Source organism: Felis catus, chromosome D1, assembly GCF_018350175.1.
Source record: "Felis catus isolate Fca126 chromosome D1, F.catus_Fca126_mat1.0, whole genome shotgun sequence".
NCBI lineage: Eukaryota > Metazoa > Chordata > Mammalia > Carnivora > Felidae > Felis > Felis catus.
This window is the reverse complement of record NC_058377.1, coordinates 94,656,201-94,671,650: the sequence shown is the minus strand read 5'-3', so window position 1 is coordinate 94,671,650 and position 15,450 is coordinate 94,656,201. Positions and strand designations below refer to the sequence as shown.

Sequence of the window (15,450 nt, the reverse complement as noted above, 5' to 3'; positions counted from 1 at the left end):
TGCCAATTTTGATTGATCCTCCAATAATTCTGGCATGTTCTTCAATATAGAATCTCTGCTGCATTAAGTAGGATTTTGGAGGCAGAGTTATTAAAAGCAAATAATCAAACCCTTCACTCTCATTATGGATCTGTCCTCAGGGGACAAGATTTGTGATGGTAGAATCATGGATAGATTCACAGTAGGGGAAAGCCAAGAGAGGACAACATTATGCCAGAGATTATTTTAATAAAATAGACTCATTGTGGAGATGGAGTGTACATTTTATAATGATTCATTCACTTCAGGCTTACATTCATTACACCCCCTACTAGTTGAGCCTCCTTCATTATAACAGTATGATCTCTTCAGCCCAGTCCAATCACTGCTACCTTTTTCAATCCTATGGGGAGTGGAAATAAATATCTCTGTGCTTTTCCAACTGTCACATAAAAAATGGTTCATTATCCAGTTCCTTAGGCAAGTACCATGAACCTAAAGTCACAAACAGAGGAAATATTTCTGGGATTACATCATAAATAAGAAAGCCTTGAAAGTCATCTTTTCTAATATGTTATTAACCTGGTGCAGGAGGGGCTCCGCAACCATTTTAACAGGGAGCAGTCTAAAAAAGCAGCTTGGTACCGGGAGAGTCACCCCCCCCCCCCCGCCCCAAAACCATAAATACAATTTCTCTTTGAAGAGCCTCATACTTCAGTCTAAAGCAGAGACTTCAGAAAGGTGAATTCGGGCGCCTGGGTGGCTCAGTCGATTAAACGTCCAATTTCGATTCAGGTCAGGATCTCGTGGTCTGTGAATTCAAGACCACATCAGGCTCTGTGCTGACAACTCAGAGCCTGGAACCTGCTTTGGATTCTCAGTCTCTCTCTCTCTCTCTGTCTCTGTCTCTCTCTCTCTGCCCCTCCCCTGCTTGCACTCTGTCTCTCTCAAAAATAAATAAACATTTAAAAAGCATTTTAAAAAAGGGTGAGTTCATTGAAAATACTGAAACTCAGACTCATTTTCAATGAATAAGGAAAAGAAATCAGAATACATGTGCCACAAGGGCAGAGTACATATTTTTAATGCTCTGCCGCAAGCTGAGTACTTTTAAAGTACCCATACCAGGTAGAAATCCAAAAAATAACTAATGAATAAGTGAAAAAAATGAGCATTTGTACATACTCCCAAGGGTAGAGACTTGCCATGTATTGAGAATTGACTCAATATACACATTTATATATTGTTTACATATATTTTACATGTAACATGTATTGAACGCACATATATTACATAATACATTACATTGCCTTACATACATTTAATCCTCCTAACAACCCTGTGAAGGAGGTATTATTACTCTTATTTAGAACTGTGAAAACTTAACATTAGAAAGGTAAATAACACAGTTAAATCCATATAATGCATAGTTGGCAGTTAAACAAAGGACTTGAACTAAGCTCACTACAGCTCCAAAGCTCATGCTTTTAACTATTATGTTATTCGGCCCAATTTTCAGAAAAATCTAGAGGGCCAATTGCTTTGTCCCCATCTTATAAAACAATGGTTAGCAGAGTTTATAGAAGAGTTTGGACTTGATCCAGCAGTCTGTTGATGCAACACTGTCCTCCACCCACTGTCTCCCCCTCATCTTTACTTTCTGTGTGTTTGCTTCCCCAAGGAGCTGTGCTCAGAGGGGCTGATCTTCCAGCTCTGAATGAAGCCACCCTCATTCCTAATTCTGTGGTTGGTATATGGACTTGTACTAGTTTCCTATTGCTACTGGGACAACTTACCACAAACTCAGTGACTTAAAACACCACACATTTATTGTTTTACCTTTCTAGACGTTCTAAGTCCAAAATCAGTCTCACTTAGCTAAAGTAAATATGTCAACAAGGTGGGCTCCATCTGAGGCTCTTGGGAAGGGTCTGTTTCCTTGCCTTTCCCTTCTAGGGGCCGTGTACATTCTCTGGCTTATGTCCCTTTACTCCATCTCAAAGCCAGCAGCATAGTGTTCTTACATCCTGTCTTCTTTATCAACTTGCGTCTGTCTCCACATTATCTTCTCTGATTCTGACTCCCTTGCCTCCCTTTTATAAGGAGATTTATGATTATTATGTTGAGGCCACCCAGGCATCCAGGATAATCTAAAATAATCTTCCCATCTCAAGATCTTTAATTTAATCACATCTTCATAGTCTCTTTGGCCATGTAGGCTAACATTTTGAGGATCTAAGGATTAGGGCACAGACGTCTTTGGGGAGTTGTTACTCATCTGCTGTAGACCTATATGTGAACGCATCTAGAATGTCTTGCCCTTCAATTTACCCAAAGCACACCAATTTTCCTGCTCCTGGGTTTGGATTAATAATATATCCATCATCTAAAAAAGACTGAGAACCACAGTTCAGATGTGACCATGACAGTATTAGTTATTCTTGGCAAATCTTGGAAGCCATATCACTATCATTTATTAATGACTATTAGTTCTTGAAATAATGATGAACACAGTGCTGGAAGATGAAGACTTGTTTATATTGTAATTTAAAGAGGCACGATACAAGATAGTGTCAGCCTTGTAACATTTATGTATTCAAATAAGTCTAGAAGAAAATATAGGAATTTGAGTTTAATTTATGGGAAATTATTTTATTTACCTTTATGTAGCATTGTTATCTTATTTTCAGAGTGTCATCTCCTCCATGTTATTTCCATTACACACCAGCCTTCACTGACTTTCTATCTTTCCTAAATTATGCCTTATAAAGTGCACCTGAAAATGCAGTTTACGTATAGTATTGTATGCTACAATCATTTCTACCCAGCTTGATTGTATGTTTTGGATTCCCAAATCACCTACATGTAACTGAACATTCAATAAAATATCTATAAATTATGTCAAACTCAACAAATATTTGTGTTTTAAATGTATACTATGCATTGTTACCAGGTGTCCTACTTTGGACTAGAACAATTTATGTTGGTCTTCCTGTAGTAATTAGTAAGACGGCCTCTCATTCACAAAAGTATCCTGATTTGAATGATAGATTATGTAATTACCCTAAATATATAGCAAGTGTTATGAGTTGGTCTTAGTAATAACAGTAAACTCTTAATCTCAACAAACGCGCCCTCGGCAACTTGAGACAGCATAGCGGGTAGAATAATGGTCCCTCCCCAAATGCCTACATCTTAGTCCTGTGAGCCTGTGAATATGTTACACTATATAGCATAGAGGAATTAAGGTTGCAGATACGATTAAAGTTGCTGTTCAGTTGACCTTAGAATAAGGGGATTATCCTGGATTATCTGGATGTGCTGAATACAATCACAGGATCCTTAAATGGGGAAGACAGGGGTGGAAAAGAATAAGAGGGAGACATGACTATGGAGGAAAGACACAGAAAGATGAAACATTGCTAACTTCGAAGGTGGAGGAAGGGTACCATAAGCCAAGTAATACAGGCCACCCATAGAAACTGGAGAAGGCAAGGGAGCAGATTCCCCCCTAGAGCCTCTGTAGGAAATGCAGCCCTTGCCATCACTTTAATTTTAGCCCAGTGATACCCAGGATAGACTTCTAGAATTGCAGGATAATACATTTGTGCTGTTTTAAGCCACTAAATTAGTTAGAATTTGTTATAGCAGCAATAGAAAATTAGTACATTTTTACAATTCTGCCTAGACTGGAGTAGACGGGTGAAAAAGTACGGTAGTCCTGGGGAGAGCAACCAGCCTGTGTTGAGGAGTGGGCTTATGAACAGCTCCTGACGTGCTGAGGGTGAGCCTGGGGCACAGTGGATGGTGAAGCTGTAGGCCTCGGCAAGGCTGAACAAGCAGGCTGGGCCAGTATGCCAGGTTCACTGACCACAGGGTAGATTCCTTGTCTTTGCCTATTCCTTCATTGCTTTAAAATGACAAAATGGTTGGGACGCCTGGGTAGCTCAGTGAGTTGAACGCCTGACTTTGGCTCAGGTCATGATCTTAACGGTTCGTGAGTTTGAGCCCCATGTCTGGTTCTGTGCTGACAGCTCAGAGCCTGGAGTCTGCTTCAGATTCTGTGTCTCCTTCTCTGTCCCTCTCCTGTTCGCTCTCTGTCTCTCTGTCAAAAATAAATATTAAAAAAAAAGTTTTTTAATGATAAAATGGTCAATCAATTTTTTAAAAATTCTCCCTATTTCCTTTCTCAACAAGATAACTGGCACTAATGGGGACCAACTCTCCTGGTCTACCCAGGACTAAGGGATTCCCTGGGATGAGACACTTTCAGTGCTAAAATGAGGACAGTCCCAGGGAGACTAGAATTGTCATTCACCTTAAATATGGCACTATATTCCATTCACTCCAAAAAGATCTTTGTGGGCTGTCTTAATCTAATAGAAGACACAGAAGGAAATGAGCCAAATTGGCTTAAAAAAATTTTTTTTAAATCATGGAGTCATGGAACTGTATATTTGAAGGGACTATAAATTTTTCAAAATGTGTTTCTGATAGGCCCTAGTGGCTGTGAGATACTTCAGAGACTATAGTCAGGAGCTGGAAGAGGACCAAATGAGGCTTTCCCCCTCCACTCCTGCCTAGACTAGAGCTAACTACAGTCTTTATTTCACATTATCATTTGCAAAAGCATTCTTTGATTGGAATATGAGAGAGGCCACTGTTTTCTTCCAAACCTGTTTTTTGTCCCAAGGGAGGAAACGAAATCCCAGAGAGAGAAATTATTAGTCCAAAGTCATGTAAGTTCAACTTAAGGCTCCTGACCCGACCCTATTTCCTTGCTACAGGCACCTAGAATTGTCTTAGGAATACATGTAAATGTGGTTCTTTTTTGAAAATATCTTGCCTGATCATAAGACAGATATCAACTACCTAATGATTGGGAAGGTCAGAACTTTTATAATGTTTTTTATTGTATGAAATCATAACATCATTAAATGTTAGAGCCAAAAGAAATCATTTTCCAGTTCTCTCCTTTTAGTTAGGATCCAAGGAGGTTAAGTGAGACTTTCTGAGGTCATTTCAACTAATGGATGGCAGCATCAGTACTGAAATTCCCAGGAAATTTCATGATACCACACTTCTTTTGGTGTCAGTCGTCGCTACTGTTCTTTTATTTGCTTAAATGAACGTCTGTGTATTCAAGTCCAGCCTTTTCTTTTGCAAATAACTATAATAAATATTGCCAGGATAAAATATTCAAGTAGTAAAGCTTTAATTGCTAAGAACTGAAAAAGGGAAAATAAGGACTAAATTTACTTATCAAGTCAAGTCAATCTGCAAGAGTCCTCAGACATATGATGATTTCATAAAGAACTGGTCTAATCCAAAGGCTGCTTTGACTTAGTCCAGCCATTTCTCTGAATAGAAACAGCACTGAGTGTAGTTTACTTCCCGAATAAATAAAAGCTATGCTATTCGGGATTCCAGGAGAGATGTTGTATGTACCACGTGTCTGATCAAAGTGCTGAACTCAGGTACAATTGTGGCTGAAAATTAAACTTGAGATTGCTGCTTCTTGAGGTGACAGAAGTGAAAGTGGAGGAAGGAACTCCCACTCTGTATAGCCTCTTCTTGAAACTTTTCCAGATTTGACAACAGCCTTCTCCTTGAGTGAAGGGTTCTGGAGTCTTTGATCTCCATCCAACGAGATAGGTCACCTGCTTTCTCAGTGAAATTGTTCAGTAGTGAGAAGGAATGAGTGCTTCAAATAAGGAAAAAAAAGAGAGGAACATTTGGAAGGTCTTGGGCTAGATACGTGATATATCATATTATCATATCTCAGTCAACACACAACACCCTAAGGGATATTTTTGCATTAGAATTCTTTCTATTGCAGTGAAAGAGTCATAATGCAAACCATGTTAAGCATATATGGGATTTGAGGGTCTCATGCAGCTGAGAATTCTAGGAGCGAGCTTTGGACCTTAAGAAATGGGAGCCTCAGATACTTTCTTTTCTCTCTCTTTCTACTTCTTTCTTCTCTCTTTCTCTTCCTAGTAGAGCATTATGCCATGCACAGCAGGATGGACTAGGCAATTGGGACTTCTGGGTTTAAATCACTTGAGTAACTCAGAGGATTCTGGTTAGACTTGCATGGGTCATGCGACCATCCTTGAGCCAATCTTCATAGCTAACGAGATGGATATTAAGACTGGTCAAATCTACATTACATGAGCAACCCTGTAACAAAGGAGGGGGTAGAAATGACTGAAATGGACAGACCCACAGAGGCCATGTTAAATGGGGGGAGGGGCAGTTTCCCAAAAAAAGAAGACTTATGCTAACAGAAGAGGCGACTGAATTAGCAAATGTGAAGAAGTGTTGATTAGAGTGTACTTTTCCTGATGTAGAAATGAGTAAACAAAGTATCAGAAAGGTTTCATTGTTCTTTTAAAGTTTGTAGGACTAATTCATACATGATAGATGAGAACCGGACCATTTTATTGGACCCTGAAGTCTCTACTATGTCTGCTGTGCCCTGTGCCACTGCAATATTCATAGACGTTGAAAGGGATAGCTTTTTTAAACATTAAAATCACCATATTCAATTTAATAATAGAACTAAAAATTGTGCTATTGAGTTGTAAAAATGATTATTTGGGGGGAATATAAATGTTTCTCTGGAAATTGTTTAGCAAGGAGCTTGGCTTTCACTGTGTTCTAAAATGTTTTAAATGGGACATCATGATCTCTTAAGACCTCATTAGAGGAGTCTTTTAGTGGCTTAAAATGGTTTTTTACATGATTCAAAGACTTTCCTCACCCATACAGCTCATCATCAAAAAATTACTATCTTAACTGTTCAAATGGGGTAAGACAAATCTTTCATTCCTAGACAATGCTAATAGGATTTCAAATTGGTCCACTTTTTTTGGCATGGGGAAATTTGGCCACAGAAATCAAAATCCTAAAAAAAAGATTTTTTAAATTAATTAAAAAAAAAAGAAAAAGAATCCTGCACTTTGGAATTCACTTTAAATGATTTCTCCTACAGAGGTACCTGGGTGGCTCAGTCGGTTAAGTGTCCGACTTTGGCTCAGGTCACGATTTCACTGTCTGTGGGTTCGAGCCCCCACATCAGGCTCTGTGCCAACAGCTCACAGCCTGAAGCCTGCTTCGGATTCTGTGTCTCAGTCTCTGCCCCTCCCACGCTCATCCTTTGTCTCTGTCTCTCTCTCAAAAAATTAAAATGAAAACATACAAAAAATTTAAATGATTTATCCTACAGAAATAATCAGACAAGTACATAAGTTTGATTTCACAAGGAAACTCCAAAGTGTTAGAGATAATAGAGAACATGGAAACAACCCAAACATGTAGAGGACTAGCTAAGTAAATCGTGCAATAATGTCCAGTGTTTACTGAACCCAAGCCATGTGCTAAATATTGTATATAATATTCAAGTAACTTATTTATTTCATTTCATTTCTGACAATCAATGGTTTACAAATTAGATATTATCTCCCTTTTCTTCTTCAGTTAAAATAATAGAACAAATTAACTATGATTTGGAGAGAGCAAATTAAATGTCAAGAATACTTATTTTTTAATTAGCTGAGAGCCTGGACTCAAGTTCAGGTTTATCTGACTCTAAAACCCTTGCTCTTAATTATTATACAATATTCTTATTTATCTATTCAATGGAAGAATATCCTGTGATTTTAAAAAAATAGTATATTTATCTATGTAAACATGAGAAGGTATTTATGAATATTATTAGGTTAAAAAAAGCAGGTAACAACTGAGAATACATATTGGGTCCCAATAGTTATTTAAATTCATATTTACTTTATGCATGTAGATACACCAACTTGTTAAGCATGATTATCTTTGGGTAATGAATACAGGCCATTTTTACATTCCTGATTTTATTTTTCTATAATGAATTAATTATTTATAATAAGCATGAGATACTTTCCTAATTATAAGAGTATATTAATTACTTCCATCTTGGAAAAGAAAAAAAGTATTTTGCCCATCATTTCTCAGCTCATTCCATCTAACTTGGTAATTCACCTTGTCAGATACTCTAGTCAGTGTGATTTAGATAATTTGCTATTTGTATCCAAACCTTCCCAACAGCGAAGTTTTGATATGTAGGATACTGGGTACCTGATTAACAGCATAACAAAATTGAATTCCTAGGGCAGAAGACTCCAGCTTATAACTGAATCTTTATGCTTCTACTTGGGAAACATCAGCAAGGGCTAAAAATAATTTTTAAAAAATGAGTTCATCAAATATTTTCAACCTCCAGAAAGATTCAGGACTCATTCGACTCTGGGAAATGATTAGGCTTTCTGTTTAATCCCCTGCTGAATTCATATCTTGCTAATCCTGTGCTGTTCTGTGAATGATTACAAAGCTCTGACTCACTAATGCTCCAATATAAAAAAAAATAATAATTATTATTCCCTTGACCAAAAGGACTTTTGAAAACTGCAAAATATTCCTCTGCATTTGAAAAATGGAGCAAAAACTATAAAACCAAAGTTGTTTAAAAAATAAGACATGGCTTTAATTGAATAATTTACTTAATGATGAGACAATTTTGAAGGGTTTCCTGTCTTTTGTGTTTCTGAAATTATAAGCAGAAGTTCTGAATTGTTTCTGGCCTCCTTTCTTTCAATTGCAGTAATACTAGGAAGACAAAACAAGGCTTAGAATCACATCCAAATTCAACACCTTCCATTGACAGACAACTAATGGATAGGAAACATGTTTTTTTCATGATGTAAGAAAGCTTTCAAACAGGATGTCAAAATGAAGATGGGTCTTGGATTTCACAGTGACATACCACAACACCAGTCCCTTATGACCTCAGTCCATTTTTCTCCTTCTGATATTACAAGTCCACAGGGATTCTTGCCCCAAATATGTGAATAACAAAATAGCTTTTAAAATACTCTTGAAGTTTTTGGCCTAATTGTTAAATCTGCTGCCATCATATGGTGACAAGTGAAAAGAATAAGGGCACTCATAGCTCTTAAAGCTAAGGTCCTAATTATATTTATGAAGGGACAGAAAAACACCCTCTGCTTTTTCTCTAACATTGGTACAATTCCCCAATACCAGTAAACAGAATATACATCGTTTCTTTTACAGAAATATAAGTGCTCCCACCAGAAAACCAACAGAACAAATCCTATTCTACTCTGAGCTTCACAGTCAAATTCAAGATATGTTGAGAAAAGCGATGCAGGATAGACTGAACTGACAACTTCTGATAAGACAGAGGTAAGGATAGAGGTGAGTATCAATATGTGACAGGTTTCAAACCTGACAGGTTTGCAAGCACTCTCTGTATATGTGATTTCCTGTCCACAAAAATTCTCCCTGACTCTTGACTTTCCTACCATAGACATTTCTTTGCTATCTAGAAATTTCCTCACCTCACACATGTAACACTGGGAAAATAGTTCCTTTGCATCAGGGTATTTTTAATAGAACTAGATCATAAGCAAATCACTGAACATCAAATCTGAAGGAAACTTCTGTGATTACCCCATTTTAAGGATGTAAAAACCAATAAGTACAACTACTTTCTCCCAATCATTGATAAATTCGGGACTACAAAAAGCATCTCCTGATCGTCAGTCCTACCACCCTCTTTTGTCTACTCCTTGTCCAGCTGTGGCTAACCGTTGATATAATGATATGTGTTATATATCTGTTTAACGATTTGCAAATCAAAACTAAATACAACTAGCACCCAGTTAAGTCCAATCTTTGTGTAGAGTCAATCCAAAGGAAAAAGAATCCAGCAGAAAACTATTACCAAAACAATTTTAATGTTTACTTCATCTCTGGAGAAAATGGTAAAAGGTAGATGGCTGTGGGGGTTGGGGGTAGGGACAGTAATGAGCAGGGAAAAGGGAAGAAGACATTTTAATTTAAGCAATGGTTCTCCATTTGGCCCCTCAGAGAATATTTAGCATTGACTGTAGACACTTTTGTTTGTTACAACTGAGGGTTGCTACTGGCTTCTCGTATAGGAAGTAGAGGATGCTTCCAGGCATCCTTACAATGCATATGACATCCCTCCACAGCAAAGAATTATCTAGTCCAAAATGTAAACAATGCAGAATTTGAGAAAATCTGTTCTTAAGTATATCTTTGAAAACTTATTTCCATCCGTATCAACTGTTGGGCTACCCCACCTTTTCTTCCCTTCCCTTTCAATTTCTGTCACTGATTCTCCTCATGCTGAAAAGAACGCTTTTGTCTTATAGCTCTTTCTTTTAGCTTTCTATGCATTTTGATTTGAATCTTTGTCTTCATGTTCCATATCTGCAATTTCCTTCCTTTCTCAATATAACCCCTCCTTAACCATAGTACAAAATGCAGAAATCCTCTTGGAAAGACAAAGATAGGATTCTTGTCAGTAGGCAAAAGGGAGATTTACACACATCATCATACACATCTTAAATGATCAGACTGTGAGAAATCTCTATATTTTTATATTTCAACTCGTGTAATTGCAGACTAATTCCAGAATTTCCCAGCATAGAAGAAAGGAGTTTTCTCTTTGTATGTGGCAGAAACCAGAACGTGAAAAAAAGCAAGTGAGGGAGGCAGGGATTTACAGGAGACTTCAGACTGAGTGTAAGGACAAGCTGTCCAAGACTGTAAACTGTGGGAAATTCCATTGGTTCATAAGGTGACCTTCACTGAGCTAGTTCCATTCCCAGCTCCATTTGGATTAGGATCAAAAGTTATCATCGGCAGGAATAATAAACTCCTTGATCCTATATTCTCATATAATATGAGAATAGATAAAGGGAATTTTTTGAATTGATGCAAATGGACAATTGGAGAGAGAAATAAAAATTTGTTTGTAGAAGACAGGTATGTATTCTTTGCTTTTATCAATTGCAATACAAAACACTATGACACAAAGATCTTAAAATGTTTATGAACCATATGGGCCTACCAATAGGCAAGCGTTTTATGTGACCATTTTGCTATTTTATGAAAAATATGCTAGAGAAAATTTCATTTACCCAGAAAAATGATAGTCCAGGGAGAAGAAAAACAATAAGCCCATTTTTAAACCTGCTAACTTTTTGATATGTAGAAGATTCCAAAATGTATATTCATATTATATCTATACAATTCTAGATGTCAGGGCTTCTTGTTTTCTCTTCTTCTTTTTTTTTTTTTTTTAATGTTTATTTATTTATTTTGAGAGAGACAGAGACAGCGAGCAGGGTTGGGGCAGAGAGACAGGGAAAGAGAGAAACTCCCAATCAGGCTCCAGCTGGCTGTCAGCGCAGAGCCCAAAGCGGGACTCGAACTCACACACCACGAGATCATGGCCTGAACAGAAACCAAGAGTCGGATGCTCAAACGACTGAGCCACCCAGGTGCCCTACCTCTTATTAATCTTAATGGAAACTTTGTAATCAAGAATTTTAGAATAAATTATGGATTATTTGAATGTGAATATATAAGTACAGAAACTTACTTTTAACGAGCCCTTCATAAAGAAACTACAGATTAGATTATACCAAAATGTTTAATAAGCCATTACACATATATTTAACTGATTATTTTGCAGACACTAAAAAATAACATTTTTAAGTATTTTAAAGAACATAGGAAAAAAGGCATATACAAATTATCTCATTTTTATTTTATTAAAAATAAACTTACATTTTTTTTAGAAAGAGAACTTCTATAAAAATTCCAAAATGGTGATTTTATCATTACTTCCATGATTGTGAACAATTTTTACTTTTTTCTTTATTTCTATGCTTCCAAAATTTGTTTCTGCAGTGAAAAGATTTTACTCTTTATAAATAAGGAGAGAAAATGAATGCTATTTTTAAATGGGTCCTACAGGGAAATTTTTCTTTTTCTTTATCTAATGCATTGCTAAAACCATTTCCATATCAGTTCCATCCACTGATCTTGGAAAACATGGAAGAAAATGCATCGGTAATAAACGAAGGCAGCAAACAACAAAATGTGGCCAAATCTATAAATCCCTTTGCTTAGCAAAGCAATTTTTTGCGGCTGCAACAGTTGGAATCTATTACTGTAGACTTTAATATCATAATGTCGAGAGTCTTAACTTCTGGAGTTGGAGCATGAGAAAGAATCTCTTGCACTGGGCAGAGGGGCTAAGAAGAAAAGACCAATTTGATCAAAAATGACTTCATTTCACGAATCGTTATGCTATTACCCTGTGCTTGAAGATAAGCTGTTTAGGTGGGGTCATGATTTAGCAGTCTCTTGAGACCCTGCTGTCTAATTAGCACGGCTCTGGAAAAACTGAGCTCAGTTCATTTCTCATTGGGCCGGTAGGAAAGGAAGGCGTGTTCTTCTCTACAGTCAGCATTATGCTAGTTTATTAGTCCTGTGTTATATGTGTTACAAATGGGAATTTATTTTTGACTCAGTAAAACTCAATGGGCAGAATTCAGCCAAGACAATAGCTCCAAAAGAGTCAAGAAAAGCACAACTTTCTAATGCTCAGGACCCACGAACAGACCATGTCTGCTACTTTAGTTTTGCAAACCTTGATTTGCGTTGCTTTTGCAAAGCCTGTCAGCAAATCCTCAGAATTGTCATTGCAAAGGTCACCTGGTCATTTGAACTTTGAGAAATGTTGCTTCTAATAGTGATTATCATATCATTCTTTGGACCTAGGTAAAATTAGGCCCAAAAGCCTACAAAAAACTGTTTATAATGAACCAATCCATGTATGTGACCAGGACAGCAGTGCAGAGGTCTCTTTTAATCTAAAAGCTCTTATGTGGTGGCCTACTAGAAATCTCCATTTGAATGCCTCATGCACAAGTCAAATTAACATGCTAAACATTGAACACTGTTTTTCTTCTTTGTTCTTTCTCTTTTTCATTTTATTGTGGTAGAACACTTAACATAAGATCTATCTTCTCAACAAAAATTTTAAGAGCCCTTTACAGTCTTGTTAACTACAAGCACAATGTTGTACAGCAGATCGTGAGAATTTACTCATCTTGCATAACTAAAACTTTATGCCCTTTGGCAAGCAACTCCTTATTGAACTCTGGATCTCCTAATCTGGTATTTCACCCATCCCAATGAAAGTTCTTCATTATTCCTGAAGCAAGAAACTTTATAATTCTTGACAACTTCCCTTTTGTTAGCACCACATGTCACTTACCAGCAAGTCTTTTTGATTCTATCTCCTAGATTCTACCTCTGAGATTACACCTTCTTTGATTCTGATCTAGTGGCTGTGCACTTCTCTCTGTCTCCACTTTCATTTCTTGGTTTGCGCCACTATTCTAGCCTTTCTAGGCACATAGGTGGACCTTCATTCTTCCCCCCTTCTACTCATTCCTCATACAGCAGCCAAAATGCTTCTGACACTTCCTAGAAAAGATTCAAGCACTTCTTTGGCCACAACCTATCAACATGTCCTCTTTAAAGGTAGATTAAAACTCAGCTCTTGAATACGTGGCCTATTGTCACTTGCTTTTGGTCCTTTAAAAATTTCCCTGCTGCTACTTCCCTGTCTTACATGTCACACTCCAGTCACCATCAAATACAGCAATGTTTTCCAGCATTAAGGCTCTTCTCCATGTAAGTTTACACCACTTAGTTTTTCCTGGCTAAATATCTGCCTGTTCTTTAAACCACAGCCAAAATGTTGCTTTCTAGACACAGCCCAGCCTGAGTGCATAAGTGAATACTTCTCCGAGTTGCAGACTGTGGAGTGCTAACTTGGCATGGGGCTGCAGAGGAGATTCCTCATAGATCTGCAGGAGCAAAATCAGGGGCTGAAACCCACACTTGAAGACTCTCTTGAGTGCCTGCGTGAGCTCACCCAGCTTCCTCTACTGCAACACCAGAGGTTTGGCCCTGATGAGTTCTTGGACTCATTTACCCTACCAGTATAGTTCCAATATGACTCCTCTTGCAGTTAGTAATAATTGAAAGCTCTTAATACACCACAAATCAAATCTGGATGCTCAAGAAAAGTATAAACTTTGGATACAAAGTATGGGTTATTTTTATAGGGTCCTTATTTTTTTCAAAATTGGGGCAGAGTGTTGTTTAATGGCTCAGCTCCTACATTTAACCATAGGAATAAATATAAATTCTGCCTTAGCACCTGCTAAAATCCAGGCCATGATGTTACCTAATATTTGATTCACCATCATTAGTCGTCCTCATCGAAGAAGCTGCTTTGAGTTATACAACCTGCAGAGACTTATGCAGGCAGTGCTATAGACACAAACATATTTTTATAGTGTGTTTCCCTTCTGTATTATTTCAACTCCTACACTACTTACATATTTATAGAAGCCTCTGGTGATTCTTAATGATGTTGTTCAGTTTAGTTTCTTAATAATTTCCTTGGTTTTATGCTAACATTCCTGCTGTTGATTGTTCTTTTATTTTAATTATGCCGCATTCTAAGCAGTGCTTCTGGGAGTGGGTTGGGGTTTACGCTGCAGTACATTACAGGTGAAAATAACTTTTAAAATCCCATTAGGATGAAATCCCCTCACACTTTGGCAGGGGTAGGTGGGTAGGGCCCCATCAATGCTAAAAAGTTATACTGCTTGACTGTAAGGGGTGACAGGCAGCTCTAGTAAGTTAGCAACTACAAATGATGGTAGTTAACACATATTGGACACATATTACCTGCGGAGCCTGGGTTAGGTGCTCTATGTTCATTCTATCCTTTAATCCTCACCACAACCCTGTAAGGCATATGTTAATACGCCCATTTGCCTCCCATGGAACAGAAGCCTAGAGAATCTCAGCACTTTGTCCAAAGACACACAGAGCCAAGCAGTGGTAAGAAAGGAAGCCTTATCTGACTCCACAGCCCTTGCTTTCAACCACTCTGCTGCCCTACTGTTCAAGTAAAAGTAAACCTTAGCCCATCATAAAAGTTGGAAGGAAAAAACACACCTCTTAATCCAAACTTTTCCTTGCTTACAAGCACCAAGGATTTTAAAAACTGGGACACCTGGGTGACTCAGTCGGTTAAGCATCTGACTTGGTTCAGATGCATGAGATCATGGTTCGTGGGTTCGAACCCTGCATCGGGCTCTGTGCTGACAGCTCAGGGCCTGGAGCCTGCTTCAGATTCTGTCTGTCTGTCTGTCTGTCTCTCTCTCTCTCTCTTGTCCTCCCTGCTTGTCCTCTGTCTCTCTCTCTCTCTCTCTCTCAAAAATAAACATTAAAAAAAACATTGTCTTACTGTGAGGGGTTAATCATTTAAGAAGAGGTAGTTGCAGTGTTCAAGGCTGAAGAGAAATCAAGTCATTTTTATTCAAACTTGGATCAAATATCATGTTCAAAAGAATGTAACGTTGGAATCACAGAGTACTGATTTTGCATGCTGTATTGCTGTATACCCTCAATAACGTTGGGCAGTGACTTAAACTGTCAAGTCCTACCTCTGCAGGTAGAAATAATAATAATAATAATTACATAGATAACTTTGTAGGAGTGCTAACA

At 37.7% G+C, this 15,450-nt stretch overlaps 1 long non-coding RNA gene across 3 annotated transcripts in view; it reads left to right on the top strand.

Moving 5' to 3' along the window:
• Window positions 1-15,450, top strand: part of LOC109492102 — a 1,189,585-nt gene that overhangs the window by 1,026,549 nt on the left and 147,586 nt on the right. For all 3 annotated transcript variants that reach the window (XR_006586544.1, XR_006586545.1, XR_006586543.1), the window contains one exon: window positions 9,088-9,231. This is a non-coding gene — a long non-coding RNA (uncharacterized LOC109492102). The remainder of the gene's footprint in view (window positions 1-9,087; window positions 9,232-15,450) is intronic.